This window comes from Aquarana catesbeiana, unplaced genomic scaffold (genome assembly GCF_042186555.1).
Source record: "Aquarana catesbeiana isolate 2022-GZ unplaced genomic scaffold, ASM4218655v1 unanchor235, whole genome shotgun sequence".
Classification (NCBI taxonomy): domain Eukaryota; kingdom Metazoa; phylum Chordata; class Amphibia; order Anura; family Ranidae; genus Aquarana; species Aquarana catesbeiana.
Genome location: NW_027362663.1, coordinates 42,561 through 69,354, shown reverse-complemented (window position 1 = coordinate 69,354; position 26,794 = coordinate 42,561). Strand labels below are relative to the sequence as shown.

General features: G+C 51.1%; 1 protein-coding gene across 4 annotated transcripts in view; it reads left to right on the top strand.

Moving 5' to 3' along the window:
- The first annotated feature begins 4,277 nt into the window (after nucleotides 1-4,277).
- LOC141121950 (gastrula zinc finger protein XlCGF66.1-like) overlaps nucleotides 4,278-26,794 on the top strand; it is a 34,572-nt gene continuing 12,055 nt past the window's right edge. For 2 of the 4 annotated variants that reach the window (XM_073611717.1, XM_073611714.1), the window contains exons 1-2: nucleotides 4,278-4,706; nucleotides 5,981-6,724. The gene's annotated coding sequence lies outside the window, so the exon portion shown is untranslated. The remainder of the gene's footprint in view (nucleotides 4,707-5,980; nucleotides 6,725-26,794) is intronic. The other 2 variants (XM_073611716.1, XM_073611713.1) reach the window with 1 other exon arrangement.

Here is a 26,794-nt window from a genome sequence, read left to right as displayed (position 1 = left end):
GGGACACCTGATGTGAGGGGGGCTCCACTGGGGACACCTAATATGAGGGGGGGCTCCACTGGGGACACCTAATGTGAGGGGGGGCTCCGCTGGGGACACCTAATGTGAGGGGGGCTCTGCCGGGGACACCTGATGTGAGGGGGGGCTCTGCCAGGGACACCTGATGTGAGGGGGGGCTCTGCCAGGGACACCTGATGTGAGGGGGGGCTCTGCTGGGGACACCTGATGTGAGGGGGGGCTCTGCCGGGGACACCTGATGTGAGGGGGGGCTCTGCCAGGGACACCTGATGTGAGGGGGGGCTCTGCTGGGGACACCTGATGTGAGGGGGGGCTCTGCCAGGGACACCTGATGTTAGGGGAGGCTCTGTCGGGGACACCTGATGTGAGGGGGGGCTCTGCTGGGGACACCTGATGTGAGGGGGGCTCTGCCGGGGACACCTGATGTGAGGGGGGGCTCCGCTGGGGACTCCTGGTGTGAGGGGGGGCTCCGCCGGGGACTCCTGGTGTGAGGGGGGCTCCGCCGGGGACTCCTGGTGTGAGGGGGGCTCCGCCGGGGACTCCTGGTGTGAGGGGGGGCTCCGCCGGGGACATCTGATGTAAGGGGGCTCCACTGGGGGCACCTGATGCAAGAACGGACTCTGCTGGGACACCTGATGCAAGGAAGGACTCTGCTGGGACAGCTGACGCAAAGACGGACGGCTGGTGGGAGGCGACGTGGCTAGTGACACGCTCAGGACTCCCACTGATTCTGCATTATGGTGAGTTGAATGATTTCATTTTATATTACAATGTAATAATAGAAATAATGCACTTCAATCATCCTGACACCATAACAACCATGGTGCCGTGATGATTGAAGTGCTAACACCAGGTGCTTGGAGTATCTTTATCTGCTGTTAGTTAAACTTTCTAGAATACACATATTTTTATTGTGTAGGATCTGGGGCTGCTGTCCCGTCATTTCCCTCTCCCCCTTTCCCCCTTTCCCTCTCCATCCCTCATTCATCTCAGACTCTAACCACACCCTCTTGAGCCACACCCATTTAAGCCACGCCCACTATGCCGCGTAAACCACGGCCATTTTTCGCCGCGCTTCGCACGCCGCACTTGTATGTTTTTCCTAAACCACGCCTACAAACGAATGCCCCACCCCCTAATTATTGCACGGCTTCACCTACAGCCACAAAAGTGTCCCACATTTTTTTTTTACAATGTTGGCAACTATGTCTGTGTATAACATCCCTCCACTGATACCATAGATCAGAAGTCTGTATATTGTGTAGTCACCATATAGATAATGTATAAATGGATGATGTATACTCTATATAGAGAGGAGGGTCTGTATCATTCTATATATCTCTGTGTATAACATCCCCCCACTGATACCATAGATCAGAAACCTGTATATTGTGTAGTCTCCATATAGATAATGTATAGTGGTAAATTTAGCTGTGCTAGGCAGGGGCGTTGCTAGGTCTACAAAAGATCTCAGGCTAGAGCTCACAGCAGTGAAGTAAAGAAAGTCATATGCTTGGGCGGGCATACACATGTATATAATATACGTGTGTGTGTGTGTGTGTGTATGTGTAAAAATATTGTCCCGCTATAAGTCACTGATCCCTACCATTACTAGGAAAGAAAAAAATCCTGGACGGCCGCACACCATAGAAGACATCTTTATTGATATGAAGAAATAAAATCCAAATGCAGTCACCTCATGTACAGGGAGGAACAGGAAAGATAGCTAACATGTTTCACGCCCCATCATGGCGCGTATTCATAGCTAGCCCTACCATTACTAGTAGAAAAAGTAAATGAATAAAAATTCCATAAATCTGTCTCATAGTTTGTAGACGCTATAACTTTTGGGCAACCCAATCAGTATAAGCTTATTAGTATTTTTTTTCTTTTTTTCAAAAATATGTAGCAGAATACATATTGGCCTACATTGATGAAGAAATACAATTTTTTTTTATACTTTTATATTGGATATGTTTTATAGCAGAAAGTAAAAAATATAGTTTTTTTTTTCCTCAAAATTGTTGGCCTGTTTTATTATAGCACAAAGAATAAAAACCGCAGAGGTGATCAAATACCACCAAAAGAAAGCTCTATTTGTGGTAAAAAAAGGGCATCAATTCTATTTGGGTGCAGCATCGCATGACTGCGCAATTGTCAGTTAAAATCACGCAGTGCCGTATTGTAAAAAATGGGCTGGTCATTAAGGGGGGTAAAACCTTCTAGAGCTGAAGTGGTTAACAAGGGATGTCTCTATAATGGGCTGTCTATAACATGGACTTCCTCTATACATCAGGGACTGTCCTTACCAAACAAGGATTAGAACTAGTAATAGTTACACTTGGTAGAGGGACAAAAGACAATAAGGACAGAGAGGTTTGTTTTTTAAGACAGGGACTATCCCCATTAATCAGGGAGATGCCATCCACAGTGATGGGTGAAGGAGAGGGACTGGTGTCCAGGTCAGGGACTGTCTGTCTACCAGGGACCCTGTGTACAGTGACATGCTGTGTATACAGTGGGTGAGCAGTCCTTCAGCATACACCCAGCGTTGTCCCATGTATCAGTGTAACACTTACTGTGTGATCGGGACATCGGTCGTGCCGGCTGCTCCGTGCTGTGAAGGGTCAGGTGCCCATTAGAGATCCTGGTGGAGGTTGAAGTAGCAGACTCCAGCCTGGTTCTTTTGGATGCCGGGGGTGGGGCCCCCTAATGACCTGGCCCAGATGCAGTGTCACTTGGCAGAAGATAGAGGAGGTGGGTGGATGTCCGTAGTGGAGAGGACTAGGTGCCGACTTTGAATGCTGAGCAGGGAGCTGAGAAGAGAGACGTAGCCATGACGTCACTGGTTGCTAGATGCCAGGCAGGCTCTAGCAGCCAGTGACCAGTAGATAGAGTATCAGGTGGAGGCAGAGTGCGCACCAGTGCTTGCTCACTCTGTTAGTTTCATTCTGGGACATTGTATTGTCCCGGAATGAAGGTATCAAGGACACGTGGTCACCCAGTAAGAGACTTGGGTCTATGGGCCCCAGATTCGGGGCTTTAGCCCCAAAAGCCACCCCCTAGCGACGCCACTGTTGCTAGGTGGTAACTAACCTGGCTGATTTATAGTCTTTGTGATCATTTGGGTTTTCTCCTAAGCCTGGTTTAGCTGTGGTTCCTTCCTTCTGTCAATAGATGGCACTGTTGCCTTTGGCATTAGTATGATGAGCTGCAGTAAAACTAGGTTATGTATATGCATATCTCTTTTAGCCAATCAGCAGGAGTCTTGGGCCACTGAGGATGCTGGGAGAGGGTATATATTTGGAGTAAGTCAGGTAACTGGGGTCCTCCCACCCAGACCTTGGTCTGGTGTGGATGTGTGAGGAACAGCTGTGTTGGGTGAGACCTGGAGACTCGAGGTTCTGTAACAGAGACCCTGTCTGCTGCCTGGGGGCATGGGAAAGGTTCTACCAGAGAGAGAGATTCTTGTTGCCTGGGGGGCACACAAAGAAGGATGGAGTTCTGAGATGAAATACCAGAGGTTACTCTTCATGAGCTGGGGACTGTGAATAGGCTGGGAAAGCATCAAGGGGAACTCATCCAAGGAAACTTCGTAAATACAGAACATTGGGTGCAGGCTTAAGGCCCTTGTTCTGTATTGCTGTCTACCTGTGCTGTTTTGTTTTTGGAGTCTGCTGATCTGTCTGCATATTGTCCTAGGGTGTCCCGTGCCCTAACCCTCTCTCCCTCATTTTTCCTGTTGTGATCAATAAACTCACTTTTGTTCATCCTAAAAGTGACTGGCGCCCATCTTTTTCTGCAAATGTCCACACCCATAATGCCTAAGAACCAGCACCCTGAGGTGGTTAGAGGGGTGCTACAAGTGTATTTGTGTTCCTCTCCTACAGTCCCCGTTCCCCCCATCCACTCCTCTGCACAGAGCTACTTCTGAGGATATTTTACCCCCCCAAACCTAGCACCCAAAGGTGGCTTCCTAAGCTGCCTTATGGTGGCACCTGCTCTGCAAGTTGGTGAAGGTGGAAAGGGCAGTGGTCTGACCCGTGTTGGTCACAGTGCCAACATTTAATCTTTGCTGTGCAGTGCGCTTCTGGGCAGAATTTAAGCCGCGTAGTGCTGACTTGTAATAGAGAAGCAAGTCTCCCAGCACACACCACCGCTGTCACTTGTCAGACACAAAGAAAGAAAGAGTTACCACACTTCCTTCTTCTCACTCACACAACAACCTAGCTGTGCCGTTTCCTGGAAAAACCACAAGCCAGTTTCTTACACAAGGTAGTAGAACATAAAGCGACAACCATATCGGACCCAGACTACCGCCATCCCTTCAATTTGGTTCTTTTTAAAATGGCGTCACCATCGGCCACAAACCAGATCTGCATTCCCCGGGCAGAGAAAACCTTCAGACAGAAATTCTAGTGAGTTAAAAAACATTTACTCACCTTTTTGGGCCGTCTGAGGATTCTCCAATGGACTACGGATCTCAGATCTTCTGAATTTCTGCAATCTGGGTCAAAGGAGCCAAAAATATAAAGGGAGTTGTGGATTTTCTCAGTAAATCCCGGAATCAGGATGCAGATGGTCTTCCATCAGAGAAGACATTATTGTCCACAGAAGATAAGACGTGGGGAGGTGAAGGAATGAGATCCATCTCCGTTCTCTAGGTTTTACACAGCACTTTATATACGGTAGGTACAGCCAGATAAGGGATTAGACTGGAATTATCATTGGTCAATTCATCTCCACATTCTGCCATAAATTATCCAATCACATGACAAGTACATATACATTACCCCCTTCACCCCCAGAAGGTTTTACCCCCTTCATGGCCAGGGCATTCTTTGCTATTCAGCACTGCACTACTTTCACTGGTAATTGCACAGTCATGTGACACTGTACACAAATCACATTTATATGATTTTTTCACACAAATAGAGATTTCTTTTGGTGGTATTTGATCACCTCCGGGTTTTTTATTTTTTGCTAAATAAATGAAGAATACCCAAAATTTTGAAGAAAAAAAAACAGTATTTTTTACTTTCTGTTTAAAACATATCCAAAACACATTTTTTTATAAATGAGGCCAAAGTGTATTCTGCTCCATGTCTTTGGTAAAAAAAAAAATCCCAATAAGAGAATATTGACTGGTTAGAAAGTTATATGACTACAAATGATGGTATATATACCGGAATTTTTATTTATTTTTTATATTAGTTATGGCGGTGATCAGTGACTTATAGTGGGACTGTGATAATGTGGCGAGAAATCTGACACTAACTGACCTGGGGGGAACTGACACTGACATGACCAGTGACAATAATATAGTGATCAGTGATAATACTATACACTGTCACTGTACTAATGACACTGGCTGGGAACTGACACTGACATCACCAGTGACACCAATACAGAGATCAGTGATAATACTATACACTGTCACTGTACTAATGACACTGGCTGGGAACTAACATCACTAGTGACACCAATACAGAGATCAGTGATAATACTACACACTGTCACTGTACTAATGACACTGGCTGGGAACTAACATTACTAGTGACTAGTGACCTGGAAATGTGGATCACATACATGTATGTGATTTAGAGAAGATTGTCCAGTTCCTCATTGTATATGTACATGGGGCATTCTGCAAGTGGTTACTTCATCCCTTATGACACATCTGGGATGGTCAGATGTAACAAACAAGATAAGGCCAAGTCCTTGATGGCTCTAATTGTCTCTAATATTAATTCCTAAAGATGGCGCCTGGCAAGGTTCCAACAGGAGTGTCCAGTCCACTTTAACCAGTAAAGACTGGAAAGCCGTCCAGACAGGTCCCTTCCGATATATCTGTATATGTATACAGAACACCAGACTAGGATTTCTATGTAATGGGCGTATAGTGGAAGACTCTTCTATCACTCAAACATGGAATATGAGAAGTCTCATTTATTTCCGTAAGGGTCTTATCTTACCCCGTATGCAGTGGCAGGAACTACGGTTTCCGCCCACCCCGGAGGAGGCATCCGGCTGACGAGGAGAGGAAGAGGAAGGCACCCCGGAGGAGGCATCCGGCTGACCAGGAGAGGAAGAGGAAGGCACCCCAGAGGAGGCATCTGGCTGACCAGGAGAGGAAGAGGAAGGCACCCCGGAGGAGGCATCTGGCTGACCAGGAGAGGAAGGCACCCCGGAGGAGGCATCTGGCTGACCAGGAGAGGAAGGCACCCCGTAGGAGGCATCTGGCTGACCAGGAGAGGAAGGCACCCCGGAGGAGGCATCTGGCTGACCAGGAGAGGAAGGCACCTCGTAGGAGGCATCTGGCTGACCAGGAGAGGAAGGCACCCCGTAGGAGGCATCTGGCTGACCAGGAGAGGAAGGCACCCCGTAGGAGGCATCTGGCTGACCAGGAGAGGAAGGCACCCCGTAGGAGGCATCTGGCTGACCAGGAGAGGAAGGCACCCCGGAGGAGGCATCTGGCTGACCAGGAGAGGAAGGCACCCCATAGGAGGCATCTGGCTGACCAGGAGAGGAAGGCACCCCGTAGGAGGCATCTGGCTGACCAGGAGAGGAAGGCACCCCAGAGGAGGCATCTGGCTGACCAGGAGAGGAAGGCACCCCGTAGGAGGCATCTGGTTGACCAGGAGAGGAAGGCACCCCGGAGGAGGCCTCACGAGCGCTGTATGGAGCCGATCCGACGGAAGGGAAGGTAGGAGAGAAGAAGTGTCTGGGCTGCCCCTCTCTGGGGCTGTCAATCAGTGGGGGGGGGGATCAGGGGCTCCAGCTGCAGGGAGCTGCAAAGCTACCAGCATGCCACAACCTTTTCTGCAGCCAGCGACCACCAACATTTTTTTTTTTTATGAGAGAGAGCCACCCCCCCCTCCATGTTCCTGCAACATCCCTCAGCCACACCCAGAGACTGGTCTTTATATCCATCCCTGCCCCTTCCCCCATGATCATGTGTCACTAACAGTAAGGACAGCTCAATCCTGTGCCAGTGTCCTAGGTTATCCACCTGTGATAGACAGCCCCTGACTCCTCCCTCCACCCTGCCCTTACCCCTGCCTATGCAGGGCTCAACAGAGGGAGGGGGGGTTGGGAGGTCCCAGTCCAGGGCTGATCCTCAGCCATGGTGGGCCGGGTGCTCCGCATCCTGCGCTGGCACTGCCAGCTGATTGGCTTCTCCACTGCTACCTCCCTCACTGACATCAGCACCGACATAGAGAGCACCGACACCAGCACCAAGATAGAGAACACTGACACCAGCACCGAGATAGAGGACACCGACACCAGCACCGAGATAGAGAACACTGACACCAGCACTGAGATAGAGAACACTGACACCAGCACCGAGATAGAGAACACTGACACCAGCACCGAGATAGAGAACACTGACACCAGCATCGAGATAGAGGACACTGACACCAGCACCGAGATAGAGAACACTGACACCAGCCCCAGGATAGAGAACACTGACACCAGCACTGAGATAGAGAACACTGACACCAGCATCGAGATAGAGGACACTGACACCAGCACCGAGATAGAGGACACTGACACCAGCACCGAGATAGAGGACACTGACACCAGCACCGAGATAGAGGACACCGACACCAGCACCGAGATAGAGAACACTGACACCAGCACTGAGATAGAGAACACTGACACCAGCACCGAGATAGAGAACACTGACACCAGCACCGAGATAGAGAACACTGACACCAGCATCGAGATAGAGAACACTGACACCAGCACCGAGATAGAGGACACCGACACCAGCACCGAGATAGAGAACACTGACACCAGCACTGAGATAGAGAACACTGACACCAGCACCGAGATAGAGAACACTGACACCAGCACTGAGATAGAGGACACTGACACCAGCACCAAGATAGAGAACACTTGACACCAGCACCGAGATAGAGAACACTGACACCAGCACCGAGATAAAGAACACTAACACCAGCACCAAGATAGAGAACACTGACACCAGCACCGAGATAGAGGACACTGACACCAGTACCGAGATAGAGGACACTGACACCAGCACCGAGATAGAGGACACCGACACCAGCACCGAGATAGAGAACACTGACACCAGCACTGAGATAGAGAGCACTGACACCAGCACCGAGATAGAGAACACTGACACCAGCACTGAGATAGAGGACACTGACACCAGCACCGAGATAGAGAACACTTGACACCAGCACTGAGATAGAGAACACTGACACCAGCACCGAGATAAAGAACACTGACACCAGCACCGAGATAAAGAACACTGACACCAGCACCGAGATAGAGAACACTGACCAGCACCGAGATAGAGAGCACCGACACCAGCACCGAGATAGAGAGCACTGACACCAGCACCGAGATAGAGAATACTGACACCAGCACCGAGATAGAGAACACTAAAACCAGCACTGAGATAGAGAACATTGACACCAGCATCGAGATAGAGAACACTGACACCAGCACTGAGATAGAGAACACTGACACCAGCACCAAGATAGAGAACACTGACACCAGCACCGAGATAGAGAACACTGACCAGCACCGAGAAAAAGAACACTGACACCAGCACCAAGACAGAGAACACTGACACCAAAACCGAGATACAGCGCACCGACACCAGCACTGAGATAGAGAACACGGAAACCAGCACCGAGATAGAGAACACCGACACCAGCACTGAGATAGAGAACACTGACACCAGCACCGAGATAGAGAGCACCGACACCAGCACCGAGATAGAGAGCACCGACACCAGCACCGAGATAGAGAACACTGACACCAGCACAGAGATAGAGAACACTGACACCAGCACCGAGATAGAGAACACCGACACCAGCACCGAGATAGAGAGCACCGACACCAGCACCGAGATAGAGAACACTGACACCAGCACCAAGATAGAGAACACTGACACCAGCACTGAGATAGAGAACATTGACACCAGCACTGAGATAGAGAGCACTGACACCAGCACTGAGATAAGGGAACACTGACACCAGCACTGAGATAAGAGAGCACTGACACCAGCACTGAGATAGAGAACACCAGCACCGAGATAGAGAACATTGACACCAGCACTGAGATAGAGAACACTGACACCAGCCCCAGGATAGAGAACACTGACACCAGCACCGAGATAGAGAGCACCGGCACCAGCACCGAGATAGAGAGCACCGACACCAGCACCGAGATAGAGAACACTGACACCAGCACAGAGATAGAGAATACTGACACCAGCACCGAGATAGAGAACACCGACACCAGCACCGAGATAGAGAGCACCGACACCAGCACCGAGATAGAGAACACTGACACCAGCACCAAGATAGAGAACACTGACACCAGCACTGAGATAGAGAACATTGACACCAGCACTGAGATAGAGAGCACTGACACCAGCACTGAGATAAGGGAACGCTGACACCAGCACTGAGATAAGAGAGCACTGACACCAGCACTGAGATAGAGAACACCAGCACCGAGATAGAGAACTTTGACACCAGCACTGAGATAGAGAACACTGACACCAGCCCCAGGATAGAGAACACTGACACCAGCACTGAGATAGAGAACACTGACACCAGCGCTGAGATAGAGAACACTGACACCAGCACCGAGATAGAGAACACTGACACCAGCACCAAGATAGAGAGCACTGACACCAGCGCCAAGATAGCGAGCACTGACACCAGCACCGAGATAGAGGACACTGACACCAGCACCGAGATAGAGAACACTGACACCAGCACCGAGATAGAGAACATTGACACCAGCACTAAGCTACAGAACACTGACACCAGCCCCAGGATAGAGAACACTGACACCAGCACTGAGATAGAGAACACTGACACCAGCGCTGAGATAGAGAACACTGACACCAGCACCGAGATAGAGAACACTGACACCAGCACCAAGATAGAGAGCACTGACACCAGCGCCAAGATAGCGAGCACTGACACCAGCACCGAGATAGAGGACACTGACACCAGCACCGAGATAGAGAACACTGACACCAGCACCGAGATAGAGAGCACTGACACCAGCACCGAGATAGAGGAGCACTGACACCAGCACAGAGATAGAGGACACTGACACCAGCCCCGAGATAGAGGAAACTGACACCAGCACCGAGATAGAGAGCACTGACACCAGCACCGAGATAGAGAGCACTGACACCAGCACCGAGATAGAGAACACTGACACCAGCACTGAGATAGAGAACACTGACACCAGCACCGAGATAGAGGACTCTGACACCAGCACTGAGATATAGAGCACCGACACCAGCACTGAGATAGAGAACACTGACACCAGCACTGAGATAGAGAACACTGACACCAGCACTGAGATAGAGAACACTGACACCAGCACCGAGATAGAGAACACTGACACCAGCACTGAGATAGAGGACACTGACACCAGCACCAAAATAGAGAACACTTGACACCAGCACCGAGATAGAGAACACTGACACCAGCACCGAGATAAAGAACACTGACACCAGCACCGAGATAGAGAACACTGACCAGCACCGAGAAAGAGAACACTGACACCAGCACCAAGACAGAGAACACTGACACCAGAACCGAGATAGAGCGCACCGACACCAGCACCGAGATAGAGAGCACTGACACCAGCACCGAGATAGAGAATACTGACACCAGCACCGAGATAGAGAACACTGACACCAGCACTGAGATAGAGAACACTGACACCAGCACTGAGATAGAGAGCACCGACACCAGCACTGAGATAGAGAACACTGACACCAGCACTGAGATAGAGAGCATAGACACCAGCACTGAGATAGAGAGCACCGACACCAGCACTGAGATAGAGAACACCGACACCAGCACCGAGATAGAGAACACTGACACCAGCACTGAGATAGAGAGCACCGACACCAGCACTGAGATAGAGGACACTGACACCAGCACCGAGATAGAGGACACCGACACCAGCACCGAGATAGAGAACACTGACACCAGCACTGAGATAGAGAACACTGACACCAGCACTGAGATAGAGAGCACCGACACCAGCACTGAGATAGAGAACACTGACACCAGCACTGAGATAGAGAACACTGACACCAGCACTGAGATAGAGAGCACCGACACCAGCACTGAGATAGAGAGCACCGACACCAGCACTGAGATAGAGAACAACGACACCAGCACCGAGATAGAGAACACTGACACCAGCACCGAGATAGAGAGCACCGACACCAGCACCGAGATAGAGGACACTGACACCAGCACCGAGATAGAGGACACCGACACCAGCACCGAGATAGAGAACACTGACACCAGCACTGAGATAGAGAACACTGACACCAGCACCGAGATAGAGAACACTGACACCAGCACTGAGATAGAGGACACTGACACCAGCACCGAGATAGAGAACACTTGACACCAGCACCGAGATAGAGAACACTGACACCAGCACCGAGATAAAGAACACTGACACCAGCACCAAGATAGAGAACACTGACACCAGCACCGAGATAGAGGACACTGACACCAGCACCGAGATAGAGGACACCGACACCAGCACCAAGATAGAGAACACTGACACCAGCACTGAGATAGAGAGCACTGACACCAGCACTGAGATAGAGAACACTGACACCAGCACTGAGATAGAGGACACTGACACCAGCACCGAGATAGAGAACACTTGACACCAGCACCGAGTTAAAGAACACTGACACCAGCACCAAAATAGAGAACACTGACCAGCACCGAGAAAGAGAACACTGACACCAGCACCAAGACAGAGAACACTGACACCAGAACCGAGATAGAGCGCACCGACACCAGCACCGAGATAGAGAGCACTGACACCAGCACCGAGATAGAGAATACTGACACCAGCACCGAGATAGAGAACACTCACACCAGCACTGAGATAGAGAACACTGACACCAGCACTGAGATAGAGAGCACCGACACCAGCACTGAGATAGAGAGCACCGACACCAGCACTGAGATAGAGAACACCGACACCAGCACCGAGATAGAGAACACTGACACCAGCACTGAGATAGAGAGCACCGACACCAGCACTGAGATAGAGAACACCGACACCAGCACCGAGATAGAGAAAACCGACACCAGCACTGAGATAGAGAACACTGACACCAGCACCGAGATAGAGAGCACCGACACCAGCACCGAGATAGAGAGCACCGACACCAGCACCGAGATAGAGAACACTGACACCAGCACAGAGATAGAGAACACTGACACCAGCACCGAAATAGAGAACACCAACACCAGCACCGAGATAGAGAGCACCGACACCAGCACTGAGATAGAGAACACTGACACCAGCACTGAGATAGAGAACATTGACACCAGCACCGAGATAGAGAGCACTGACACCAGCACTGAGATAAGGGAACACTGACACCAGCACTGGAATAAGAGAGCACTGACACCAGCACTGTGATAGAGAACACCAGCACCGAGATAGAGAACATTGACACCAGCACTGAGACAGAGAACACTGACACCAGCCCCAGGATAGAGAACACTGACACCAGCACTGAGATAGAGAACACTGACACCAGCACCAAGATAGAGAACATTGACACCAGCACTGAGATAGAGAACACTGACACCAGCCCCAGGATAGAGAACACTGACACGAGCACTGAGATAGAGAACACTGACACCAGCACCGAGATAGAGAACATTGACACCAACACTGAGATAGAGAACACTGACACCAGCACCGAGATAGAGAACACTGACACCAGCACCGAGATAGAGAACACTGACAAAAGCACCGAGATAGAGAGCACTGACACCAGCGCCGAGATAGCGAGCACTGACACCAGCACCAAGATAGAGGACACTGACACCGGCATCGAGATAGAGAACACTGACACCAGCACCGAGATAGGGAGCATTGACACAAGCACCGAGATAGAGGAGCACTGACACCAGCACCGAGATAGAGGACACTGACACCAGCCCCGAGATAGAGGACACTGACACCAGCACCGAGATAGGGAGCACTGACACCAGCACCGAGATAGAGAGCACTGACACCAGCACTGAGATAGAGAACACTGACACCAGCACCGAGATAGAGGACACTGACACCAGCACCGAGATAGAGAGCACTGACACCAGCACCGAGATAGAGAACACTGACACCAGCACCGAGATAGAGAACACTGACACCAGCACCGAGATAGAGAGCACTGACACCAGCACCGAGATAGAGAGGACTGACACCAGCACTGAGATAGAGAACACTGACACCAGCAACGAGATAAGGGAACACTGACACCAGCACTGAGATAAGAGAGCACTGACACCAGCACTGAGATAGAGAACACTGACACCAGCACTGAGATAGAGAACATTGACACCAGCACTGAGATAGAGAACACTGACACCAGCCCCAGGATAGAGAACACTGACACCAGCACTGAGATAGAGAACACTGACACCAGCACTGAGATAGAGAACACTGACACCAGCACTGAGATAGAGAACACTGACACCAGCGCTGAGATAGAGAACACTGACACCAGCACCGAGATAGAGAGCACTGACACCAGCACTGAGATAGAGAACACTGACACCAGCACCAAGATAGAGAACACTGACACCAGCACTGAGATAGAGAACATTGACACCAGCACCGAGATAGAGAGCACTGACACCAGCACCGAGATAGAGAGCACTGACACCAGCACCGAGATAGAGAACACTCAAACCAGCACTGAGATAGAGAACACTGACACCAGCACTGAGATAGAGAGCACCGACACCAGCACTGAGATAGAGAGCACCGACACCAGCACTGAGATAGAGAACACCGACACCAGCACCGAGATAGAGAACACTGACACCAGCACTGAGATAGAGAGCACCGACACCAGCACTGAGATAGAGAACACCGACACCAGCACCGAGATAGAGAAAACCGACACCAGCACTGAGATAGAGAACACTGACACCAGCACCGAGATAGAGAGCACCGACACCAGCACCGAGATAGAGAGCACCGACACCAGCACCGAGATAGAGAACACTGACACCAGCATAGAGATAGAGAACACTGACACCAGCACCGAAATAGAGAACACCAACACCAGCACCGAGATAGAGAGCACCGACACCAGCACTGAGATAGAGAACACTGACACCAGCACCAAGATAGAGAACACTGACACCAGCACTGAGATAGAGAACATTGACACCAGCACCGAGATAGAGAGCACTGACACCAGCACCGAGATAGAGAATACTGACACCAGCACCGAGATAGAGAACACTGACACCAGCACTGAGATAGAGAACACTGACACCAGCACTGAGATAGAGAGCACCGACACCAGCACTGAGATAGAGAACACTGACACCAGCACTGAGATAGAGAGCATTGACACCAGCACTGAGATAGAGAGCACCGACACCAGCACTGAGATAGAGAACACCGACACCAGCACCGAGATAGAGAACACTGACACCAGCACTGAGATAGAGAGCACCGACACCAGCACTGAGATAGAGGACACTGACACCAGCACCGAGATAGAGGACACCGACACCAGCACCGAGATAGAGAACACTGACACCAGCACTGAGATAGAGAACACTGACACCAGCACCGAGATAGAGAACACTGACACCAGCACTGAGATAGAGGACACTGACACCAGCACCGAGATAGAGAACACTTGACACCAGCACCGAGATAGAGAACACTGACACCAGCACCGAGATAAAGAACACTGACACCAGCACCAAGATAGAGAACACTGACACCAGCACCGAGATAGAGGACACTGACACCAGCACCGAGATAGAGGACACCGACACCAGCACCAAGATAGAGAACACTGACACCAGCACTGAGATAGAGAGCACTGACACCAGCACCGAGATAGAGAACACTGACACCAGCACTGAGATAGAGGACACTGACACCAGCACCGAGATAGAGAACACTTGACACCAGCACCGAGATAGAGAACACTGACACCAGCACCGAGATAAAGAACACTGACACCAGCACCGAGATAGAGAACACTGACCAGCACCGAGAAAGAGAACACTGACACCAGCACCAAGACAGAGAACACTGACACCAGAACCGAGATAGAGCGCACCGACACCAGCACCGTGATAGAGAGCACTCACACCAGCACCGAGATAGAGAACACTGACACCAGCACCGAGATAAAGAACACTGACACCAGCACCGAGATAGAGAACACTGACCAGCACCGAGAAAGAGAACACTGACACCAGCACCAAGACAGAGAACACTGACACCAGAACCGAGATAGAGCGCACCGACACCAGCACCGAGATAGAGAGCACTGACACCAGCACCGAGATAGAGAATACTGACACCAGCACTGAGATAGAGAACACTGACACCAGCACTGAGATAGAGAACACTGACACCAGCACTGAGATAGAGAGCACCGACACCAGCACTGAGATAGAGAACACTGACACCAGCACTGAGATAGAGAACACTGACACCAGCACTGAGATAGAGAGCACCGACACCAGCACTGAGATAGAGAGCACCGACACCAGCACTGAGATAGAGAACAACGACACCAGCACCGAGATAGAGAACACTGACACCAGCACCGAGATAGAGAGCACCGACACCAGCACCGAGATAGAGGACACTGACACCAGCACCGAGATAGAGGACACCGACACCAGCACCGAGATAGAGAACACTGACACCAGCACTGAGATAGAGAACACTGACACCAGCACCGAGATAGAGAACACTGACACCAGCACTGAGATAGAGGACACTGACACCAGCACCGAGATAGAGAACACTTGACACCAGCACCGAGATAGAGAACACTGACACCAGCACTGAGATAGAGAGCACCGACACCAGCACTGAGATAGAGAACACTGACACCAGCACTGAGATAGAGAACACTGACACCAGCACTGAGATAGAGAGCACCGACACCAGCACTGAGATAGAGAGCACCGACACCAGCACTGAGATAGAGAACAACGACACCAGCACCGAGATAGAGAACACTGACACCAGCACCGAGATAGAGAGCACCGACACCAGCACCGAGATAGAGGACACTGACACCAGCACCGAGATAGAGGACACCGACACCAGCACCGAGATAGAGAACACTGACACCAGCACTGAGATAGAGAACACTGACACCAGCATCGAGATAGAGAACACTGACACCAGCACTGAGATAGAGGACACTGACACCAGCACCGAGATAGAGAACACTTGACACCAGCACCGAGATAGAGAACACTGACACCAGCACCGAGATAAAGAACACTGACACCAGCACCAAGATAGAGAACACTGACACCAGCACCGAGATAGAGGACACTGACACCAGCACCGAGATAGAGGACACCGACACCAGCACCAAGATAGAGAACACTGACACCAGCACTGAGATAGAGAGCACTGACACCAGCACTGAGATAGAGAACACTGACACCAGCACTGAGATAGAGGACACTGACACCAGCACCGAGATAGAGAACACTTGACACCAGCACCGAGTTAAAGAACACTGACACCAGCACCAAAATAGAGAACACTGACCAGCACCGAGAAAGAGAACACTGACACCAGCACCAAGACAGAGAACACTGACACCAGAACCGAGATAGAGCGCACCGACACCAGCACCGAGATAGAGAGCACTGACACCAGCACCGAGATAGAGAATACTGACACCAGCACCAAGATAGAGAACACTCACACCAGCACTGAGATAGAGAACACTGACACCAGCACTGAGATAGAGAGCACCGACACCAGCACTGAGATAGAGAGCACCGACACCAGCACTGAGATAGAGAACACCGACACCAGCACCGAGATAGAGAACACTGACACCAGCACTGAGATAGAGAGCACCGACACCAGCACTGAGATAGAGAACACCGACACCAGCACCGAGATAGAGAAAACCGACACCAGCACTGAGATAGAGAACACTGACACCAGCACCGAGATAGAGAGCACCGACACCAGCACCGAGATAGAGAGCACCGACACCAGCACCGAGATAGAGAACACTGACACCAGCACAGAGATAGAGAACACTGACACCAGCACCGAAATAGAGAACACCAACACCAGCACCGAGATAGAGAGCACCGACACCAGCACTGAGATAGAGAACACTGACACCAGCACTGAGATAGAGAACATTGACACCAGCACCGAGATAGAGAGCACTGACACCAGCACTGAGATAAGGGAACACTGACACCAGCACTGGAATAAGAGAGCACTGACACCAGCACTGTGATAGAGAACACCAGCACCGAGATAGAGAACATTGACACCAGCACTGAGACAGAGAACACTGACACCAGCCCCAGGATAGAGAACACTGACACCAGCACTGAGATAGAGAACACTGACACCAGCACCAAGATAGAGAACATTGACACCAGCACTGAGATAGAGAACACTGACACCAGCCCCAGGATAGAGAACACTGACACGAGCACTGAGATAGAGAACACTGACACCAGCACCGAGATAGAGAACATTGACACCAACACTGAGATAGAGAACACTGACACCAGCACCGAGATAGAGAACACTGACACCAGCACCGAGATAGAGAACACTGACAAAAGCACCGAGATAGAGAGCACTGACACCAGCGCCGAGATAGCGAGCACTGACACCAGCACCAAGATAGAGGACACTGACACCGGCATCGAGATAGAGAACACTGACACCAGCACCGAGATAGGGAGCATTGACACAAGCACCGAGATAGAGGAGCACTGACACCAGCACCGAGATAGAGGACACTGACACCAGCCCCGAGATAGAGGACACTGACACCAGCACCGAGATAGGGAGCACTGACACCAGCACCGAGATAGAGAGCACTGACACCAGCACTGAGATAGAGAACACTGACACCAGCACCGAGATAGAGGACACTGACACCAGCACCGAGATAGAGAGCACTGACACCAGCACCGAGATAGAGAACACTGACACCAGCACCGAGATAGAGAACACTGACACCAGCACCGAGATAGAGAGCACTGACACCAGCACCGAGATAGAGAGGACTGACACCAGCACTGAGATAGAGAACACTGACACCAGCAACGAGATAAGGGAACACTGACACCAGCACTGAGATAAGAGAGCACTGACACCAGCACTGAGATAGAGAACACTGACACCAGCACTGAGATAGAGAACATTGACACCAGCACTGAGATAGAGAACACTGACACCAGCCCCAGGATAGAGAACACTGACACCAGCACTGAGATAGAGAACACTGACACCAGCACTGAGATAGAGAACACTGACACCAGCACTGAGATAGAGAACACTGACACCAGCGCTGAGATAGAGAACACTGACACCAGCACCGAGATAGAGAGCACTGACACCAGCACTGAGATAGAGAACACTGACACCAGCACCAAGATAGAGAACACTGACACCAGCACTGAGATAGAGAACATTGACACCAGCACCGAGATAGAGAGCACTGACACCAGCACCGAGATAGAGAGCACTGACACCAGCACCGAGATAGAGAACACTCAAACCAGCACTGAGATAGAGAACACTGACACCAGCACTGAGATAGAGAGCACCGACACCAGCACTGAGATAGAGAGCACCGACACCAGCACTGAGATAGAGAACACCGACACCAGCACCGAGATAGAGAACACTGACACCAGCACTGAGATAGAGAGCACCGACACCAGCACTGAGATAGAGAACACCGACACCAGCACCGAGATAGAGAAAACCGACACCAGCACTGAGATAGAGAACACTGACACCAGCACCGAGATAGAGAGCACCGACACCAGCACCGAGATAGAGAGCACCGACACCAGCACCGAGATAGAGAACACTGACACCAGCATAGAGATAGAGAACACTGACACCAGCACCGAAATAGAGAACACCAACACCAGCACCGAGATAGAGAGCACCGACACCAGCACTGAGATAGAGAACACTGACACCAGCACCAAGATAGAGAACACTGACACCAGCACTGAGATAGAGAACATTGACACCAGCACCGAGATAGAGAGCACTGACACCAGCACCGAGATAGAGAATACTGACACCAGCACCGAGATAGAGAACACTGACACCAGCACTGAGATAGAGAACACTGACACCAGCACTGAGATAGAGAGCACCGACACCAGCACTGAGATAGAGAACACTGACACCAGCACTGAGATAGAGAGCATTGACACCAGCACTGAGATAGAGAGCACCGACACCAGCACTGAGATAGAGAACACCGACACCAGCACCGAGATAGAGAACACTGACACCAGCACTGAGATAGAGAGCACCGACACCAGCACTGAGATAGAGGACACTGACACCAGCACCGAGATAGAGGACACCGACACCAGCACCGAGATAGAGAACACTGACACCAGCACTGAGATAGAGAACACTGACACCAGCACCGAGATAGAGAACACTGACACCAGCACTGAGATAGAGGACACTGACACCAGCACCGAGATAGAGAACACTTGACACCAGCACCGAGATAGAGAACACTGACACCAGCACCGAGATAAAGAACACTGACACCAGCACCAAGATAGAGAACACTGACACCAGCACCGAGATAGAGGACACTGACACCAGCACCGAGAAAGAGGACACCGACACCAGCACCAAGATAGAGAACACTGACACCAGCACTGAGATAGAGAGCACTGACACCAGCACCGAGATAGAGAACACTGACACCAGCACTGAGATAGAGGACACTGACACCAGCACCGAGATAGAGAACACTTGACACCAGCACCGAGATAGAGAACACTGACACCAGCACCGAGATAAAGAACACTGACACCAGCACCGAGATAGAGAACACTGACCAGCACCGAGAAAGAGAACACTGACACCAGCACCAAGACAGAGAACACTGACACCAGAACCGAGATAGAGCGCACCGACACCAGCACCGTGATAGAGAGCACTGACACCAGCACCGAGATAGAGAACACTGACACCAGCACCGAGATAAAGAACACTGACACCAGCACCGAGATAGAGAACACTGACCAGCACCGAGAAAGAGAACACTGACACCAGCACCAAGACAGAGAACACTGACACCAGAACCGAGATAGAGCGCACCGACACCAGCACCGAGATAGAGAGCACTGACACCAGCACCGAGATAGAGAATACTGACACCAGCACTGAGATAGAGAACACTGACACCAGCACTGAGATAGAGAACACTGACACCAGCACTGAGATAGAGAGCACCGACACCAGCACTGAGATAGAGAACACTGACACCAGCACTGAGATAGAGAACACTGACACCAGCACTGAGATAGAGAGCACCGACACCAGCACTGAGATAGAGAGCACCGACACCAGCACTGAGATAGAGAACAACGACACCAGCACCGAGATAGAGAACACTGACACCAGCACCGAGATAGAGAGCACCGACACCAGCACCGAGATAGAGGACACTGACACCAGCACCGAGATAGAGGACACCGACACCAGCACCGAGATAGAGAACACTGACACCAGCACTGAGATAGAGAACACTGACACCAGCACCGAGATAGAGAACACTGACACCAGCACTGAGATAGAGGACACTGACACCAGCTCCGAGATAGAGAACACTTGACACCAGCACCGAGATAGAGAACACTGACACCAGCACCGAGATAAAGAACACTGACACCAGCACCAAGATAGAGAACACTGACACCAGCACCGAGATAGAGGACACTGACACCAGCACCGAGATAGAGGACACCGACACCAGCACCAAGATAGAGAACACTGACACCAGCACTGAGATAGAGAGCACTGACACCAGCACTGAGATAGAGAACACTGACACCAGCACTGAGATAGAGGACACTGACACCAGCACCGAGATAGAGAACACTTGACACCAGCACCGAGTTAAAGAACACTGACACCAGCACCAGAATAGAGAACACTGACCAGCACCGAGAAAGAGAACACTGACAACAGCACCAAGACAGAGAACACAGACACCAGAACCGAGATAGAGCGCACCGACACCAGCACCGAGATAGAGAGCACTGACACCAGCACCGAGATAGAGAATACTGACACCAGCACCGAGATAGAGAACACTCACACCAGCACTGAGATAGAGAACACTGACACCAGCACTGAGATAGAGAGCACCGACACCAGCACTGAGATAGAGAGCACCGACACCAGCACTGAGATAGAGAACACCGACACCAGCACCGAGATAGAGAACACTGACACCAGCACTGAGATAGAGAGCACCGACACCAGCACTGAGATAGAGAACACCGACACCAGCACCGAGATAGAGAAAACCGACACCAGCACTGAGATAGAGAACACTGACACCAGCACCGAGATAGAGAGCACCGACACCAGCACCGAGATAGAGAGCACCGACACCAGCACCGAGATAGAGAACACTGACACCAGCACAGAGATAGAGAACACTGACACCAGCACCGAAATAGAGAACACCAACACCAGCACCGAGATAGAGAGCACCGACACCAGCACTGAGATAGAGAACACTGACACCAGCACTGAGATAGAGAACATTGACACCAGCACCGAGATAGAGAGCACTGACACCAGCACTGAGATAAGGGAACACTGACACCAGCACTGGAATAAGAGAGCACTGACACCAGCACTGTGATAGAGAACACAAGCACCGAGATAGAGAACATTGACACCAGCACTGACACAGAGAACACTGACACCAGCCCCAGGATAGAGAACACTGACACCAGCACTGAGATAGAGAACACTGACACCAGCACCAAGATAGAGAACATTGACACCAGCACTGAGATAGAGAACACTGACACCATCCCCAGGATAGAGAACACTGACACGAGCACTGAGATAGAGAACACTGACACCAGCTCCGAGATAGAGAACATTGACACCAACACTGAGATAGAGAACACTGACACCAGCACCGAGATAGAGAACACTGACACCAGCACCGAGATAGAGAACACTGACACCAGCACCGAGATAGAGAGCACTGACACCAGCGCCGAGATAGCGAGCACTGACACCAGCACCAAGATAGAGGACACTGACACCGGCATCGAGATAGAGAACACTGACACCAGCACCGAGATAGGGAGCATTGACACAAGCACCGAGATAGAGGAGCACTGACACCAGCACCGAGATAGAGGACACTGACACCAGCCCCGAGATAGAGGACACTGACACCAGCACCGAGATAGGGAGCACTGACACCAGCACCGAGATAGAGAGCACTGACACCAGCACTGAGATAGAGAACACTGACACCAGCACCGAGATAGAGGACACTGACACCAGCACCGAGATAGAGAGCACTGACACCAGCACCGAGATAGAGAACACTGACACCAGCACCGAGATAGAGAACACTGACACCAGCACCGAGATAGAGAGCACTGACACCAGCACCGAGATAGAGAGGACTGACACCAGCACTGAGATAGAGAACACTGACACCAGCAACGAGATAAGGGAACACTGACACCAGCACTGAGATAAGAGAGCACTGACACCAGCACTGAGATAGAGAACACTGACACCAGCACTGAGATAGAGAACATTGACACCAGCACTGAGATAGAGAACACTGACACCAGCCCCAGGATAGAGAACACTGACACCAGCACTGAGATAGAGAACACTGACACCAGCACTGAGATAGAGAACACTGACACCAGCACTGAGATAGAGAACACTGACACCAGCGCTGAGATAGAGAACACTGACACCAGCACCGAGATAGAGAGCACTGACACCAGCACTGAGATAGAGAACACTGACACCAGCACCAAGATAGAGAACACTGACACCAGCACTGAGATAGAGAACATTGACACCAGCACCGAGATAGAGAGCACTGACACCAGCACCGAGATAGAGAGCACTGACACCAGCACCGAGATAGAGAACACTGACACCAGCACCGAGATAGAGAGCACTGACACCAGCACTGAGATAGAGAATACTGACAACAGCGCTGAGATAGAGAACACTGACACCAGCACCAAGATAGAGAACACTGACACCAGCATCGAGATAGAGAACACTGACACCAGCACCAAGAGCACCAGGACCAAGATAGAGAACACTGACACCAGCACCGAGATAGAGAACACTGACACCAGCACCGAGATAGAGAGCACTGACACCAGCACCGAGATAGAGAGCACTGACACCAGCGCCGAGATAGAGAACACTGACACCAGCACCGAGATAGAGGACACTGACACCAGCACCGAGATAGAGAACACTGACACCAGCACCGAGATAGAGAGCACTGACACCAGCACCGAGATAGAGGGGCACTGACACCAGCACCGAGATAGAGGACACTGACACCAGCCCCGAGATAGAGGACACTGACACCAGCACCGAGATAGAGAGCACTGACACCAGCACCGAGATAGAGAGCACTGACACCAGCACTGAGATAGAGAACACTGACACCAGCACCGAGATAGAGAACACTGACACCAGCACTGAGATAGAGAGCACCGACACCAGCACCGAGATAGAGAGCACTGACACCAGCACTGAGATAGAGAACATTGACACCAGCACCGAGATAGAGAGCACTGACACCAGCACCGAGATAGAGAGCACTGACACCAGCACCGAGATAGAGAACACTGACACCAGCACCGAGATAGAGAACACTGACACCCCAGCACTGAGATAGAGAGCACCGACACCAGCACCGAGATAGAGAACACTGACACCAGCACTGAGATAGAGAACATTGAAACCAGCACCGAGATAGAGAGCACTGACACCAGCACCGAGATAGAGAGCACTGACACCAGCACCGAGATAGAGAACACTGACACCAGCACCGAGATAGAGAGCACTGACATCAGCACTGAGATAAGGGAACACTGACACCAACACTGAGATAGAGAACACCAGCACCGAGATAGAGAACATTGACACCAGCCCCAGGATAGAGAACACTGACACCAGCACTGAGATAGAGAACACTGACACCAGCACCGAGATAGAGAACACTGACACCAGAACCGAGATAGAGCGCACCGACACCAGCACCGAGATAGAGAGCACTGACACCAGCACCGAGATAGAGAATACTAACACCAGCACCGAGATAGAGAACACTGACACCAGCACTGAGATAGAGAACACTGACACCAGCACTGAGATAGAGAGCACCGACACCAGAACTGAGATAGAGAACACCGACACCAGCACCGAGATAGAGAACACTGACACCAGCACTGAGATAGAGAGCACCGACACCAGCACTGAGATAGAGAACACCGACACCAGCACCGAGATAGAGAACACCGACACCAGCACTGAGATAGAGAACACTGACACCAGCACCGAGATAGAGAGCACCGACACCAGCACCAAGATAGAGAGCAACGACACCAGCACCGAGATAGAGAACACTGACACCAGCACAGAGATAGAGAACACTGACACCAGCACCGAGATAGGAACACCAACACCAGCACCGAGATAGAGAGCACCGACACCAGCACTGAGATAGAGAACACTGACACCAGCACCGAGATAGAGAGCACTGACACCAGCACCGAGATAGAGAACACTGACACCAGCACCGAGATAGAGAGCACTGACATCAGCACTGAGATAAGGGAACACTGACACCAACACTGAGATAGAGAACACCAGCACCGAGATAGAGAACATTGACACCAGCCCCAGGATAGAGAACATTGACACCAGCACCAAGACAGAGAACACTGACACCAGCACCGAGATAGAGAGCACTGACACCAGCACCAAGATAGAGAGCAACAACATCAGCACCGAGATAGAGAACACTGACACCAGCACAGAGATAGAGAACACTGACACCAGCACCGAGATAGGAACACCAACACCAGCACCGAGATAGAGAGCACCGACACCAGCACTGAGATAGAGAACACTGACACCAGCACTGAGATAGACAACACTGACACCAGCACTGAGATAGAGAACATTGACCCCAGCACCGAGATAGAGAGCACTGACACCAGCACTGAGATAAGGGAACACTGACACCAGCACTGAGATAAGAGAGCACTGACACCAGCACTGAGATAGAGAATACCAGCACCAAGATAGAGAACATTGACACCAGCACTGAGATAGAGAACACTGACACCAGCCCCAGGATAGAGAACACTGACACCAGCACTGAGATAGAGAACACTGACACCAGCACCGAGATAGAGAACATTGACACCAGCACTGAGATAGAGCACACTGACACCAGCCCCAGGATAGAGAACACTGACACCAGCACTGAGATAGAGAACACTGACACCAGCCCCAGGAAAGAGAACACTGACACCAGCACTGAGATAGAGAACACTGACACCAGCACCGAGATAGAGAACATTGACACCAGCACTGAGATAGAGAACACTGACACCAGCCCCAGGATAGAGAACACTGACACCAGCACTGAGATACAGAACACTGACACCAGCACCGAGATAGAGAACATTGACACCAGCACTGAGATAGAGAACACTGACACCAGCACCGAGATAAAGAACACTGACACCAGCACCGAGATAGAGAACACTGACACCAGCACCGAGATAGAGAGCACTGACACCAGCGCTGAGATAGCAAGCACTGACACCAGCACCGAGATAGAGGACACTGACATCAGCACCGAGATAGAGAACACTGACACCAGCACCGAGATAGAGAGCACTGACACCAGCACCGAGATAGAGGAGCACTGACACCAGCACCGAGATAGAGGACACTGACACCAGCACCGAGATAGAGGACACTGACACCAGCCCCGAGATAGAGGACACTGACACCAGCACCGAGATAGAGGACACTGACACTTGCCCCGAGATAGAGGACACTGACACTAGCACCGAGATAGAGGACACTGACACCAGCCCCGAGATAGAGGACACTGACACCAGCACCGAGATAGAGAGCACTGACACCAGCACTGAGATAGAGAACACTGACACCAGCACTAAGATAGAGAATACTGACACCAGCACTGAGATAAAGAGTACCGACACCAGCACCGAGACAGAGAACACTGACACCAGCACCAAGATAGAGAACACTGACACCAGCACCGAGATAGAGAGCACTGACACCAGCACCGAGATAGAGAACACTGACACCAGCACCGAGATAGAGGACACTGACACCAGCACCGAGATAGAGAGCACTGACACCAACACTGAGATAGAGAACACTGACACCAGCACCGAGATAGAGAACACTGACTCCAGCACCGAGATAGAGAGCACTGACACCAGCACCGAGATAGAGAGCACTGACACCAGCACCGAGATAGAGAACACTGACACCAGCACCGAGATAAGGGAACACTGACACCAGCACTGAGATAAGAGAGCACTGACACCAGCAATGAGATAGAGAACACTGACACCAGCACCGAGATAGAGAACATTGACACCAGCACTGAGATAGAGAACACTGACACCAGCGCTGAGATAGAGAACACTGACACCAGTGCTGAGATAGAGAACACTGACACCAGCACCGAGATAGAGAGCACCGACACCAGCACTGAGATAGAGAACACTGACACCAGCCCCAGGATAGAGAACACTGACACCAGCACTGAGATAGAGAACACGGACACCAACACTGAGATAGAGAACACTGACACCAGCGC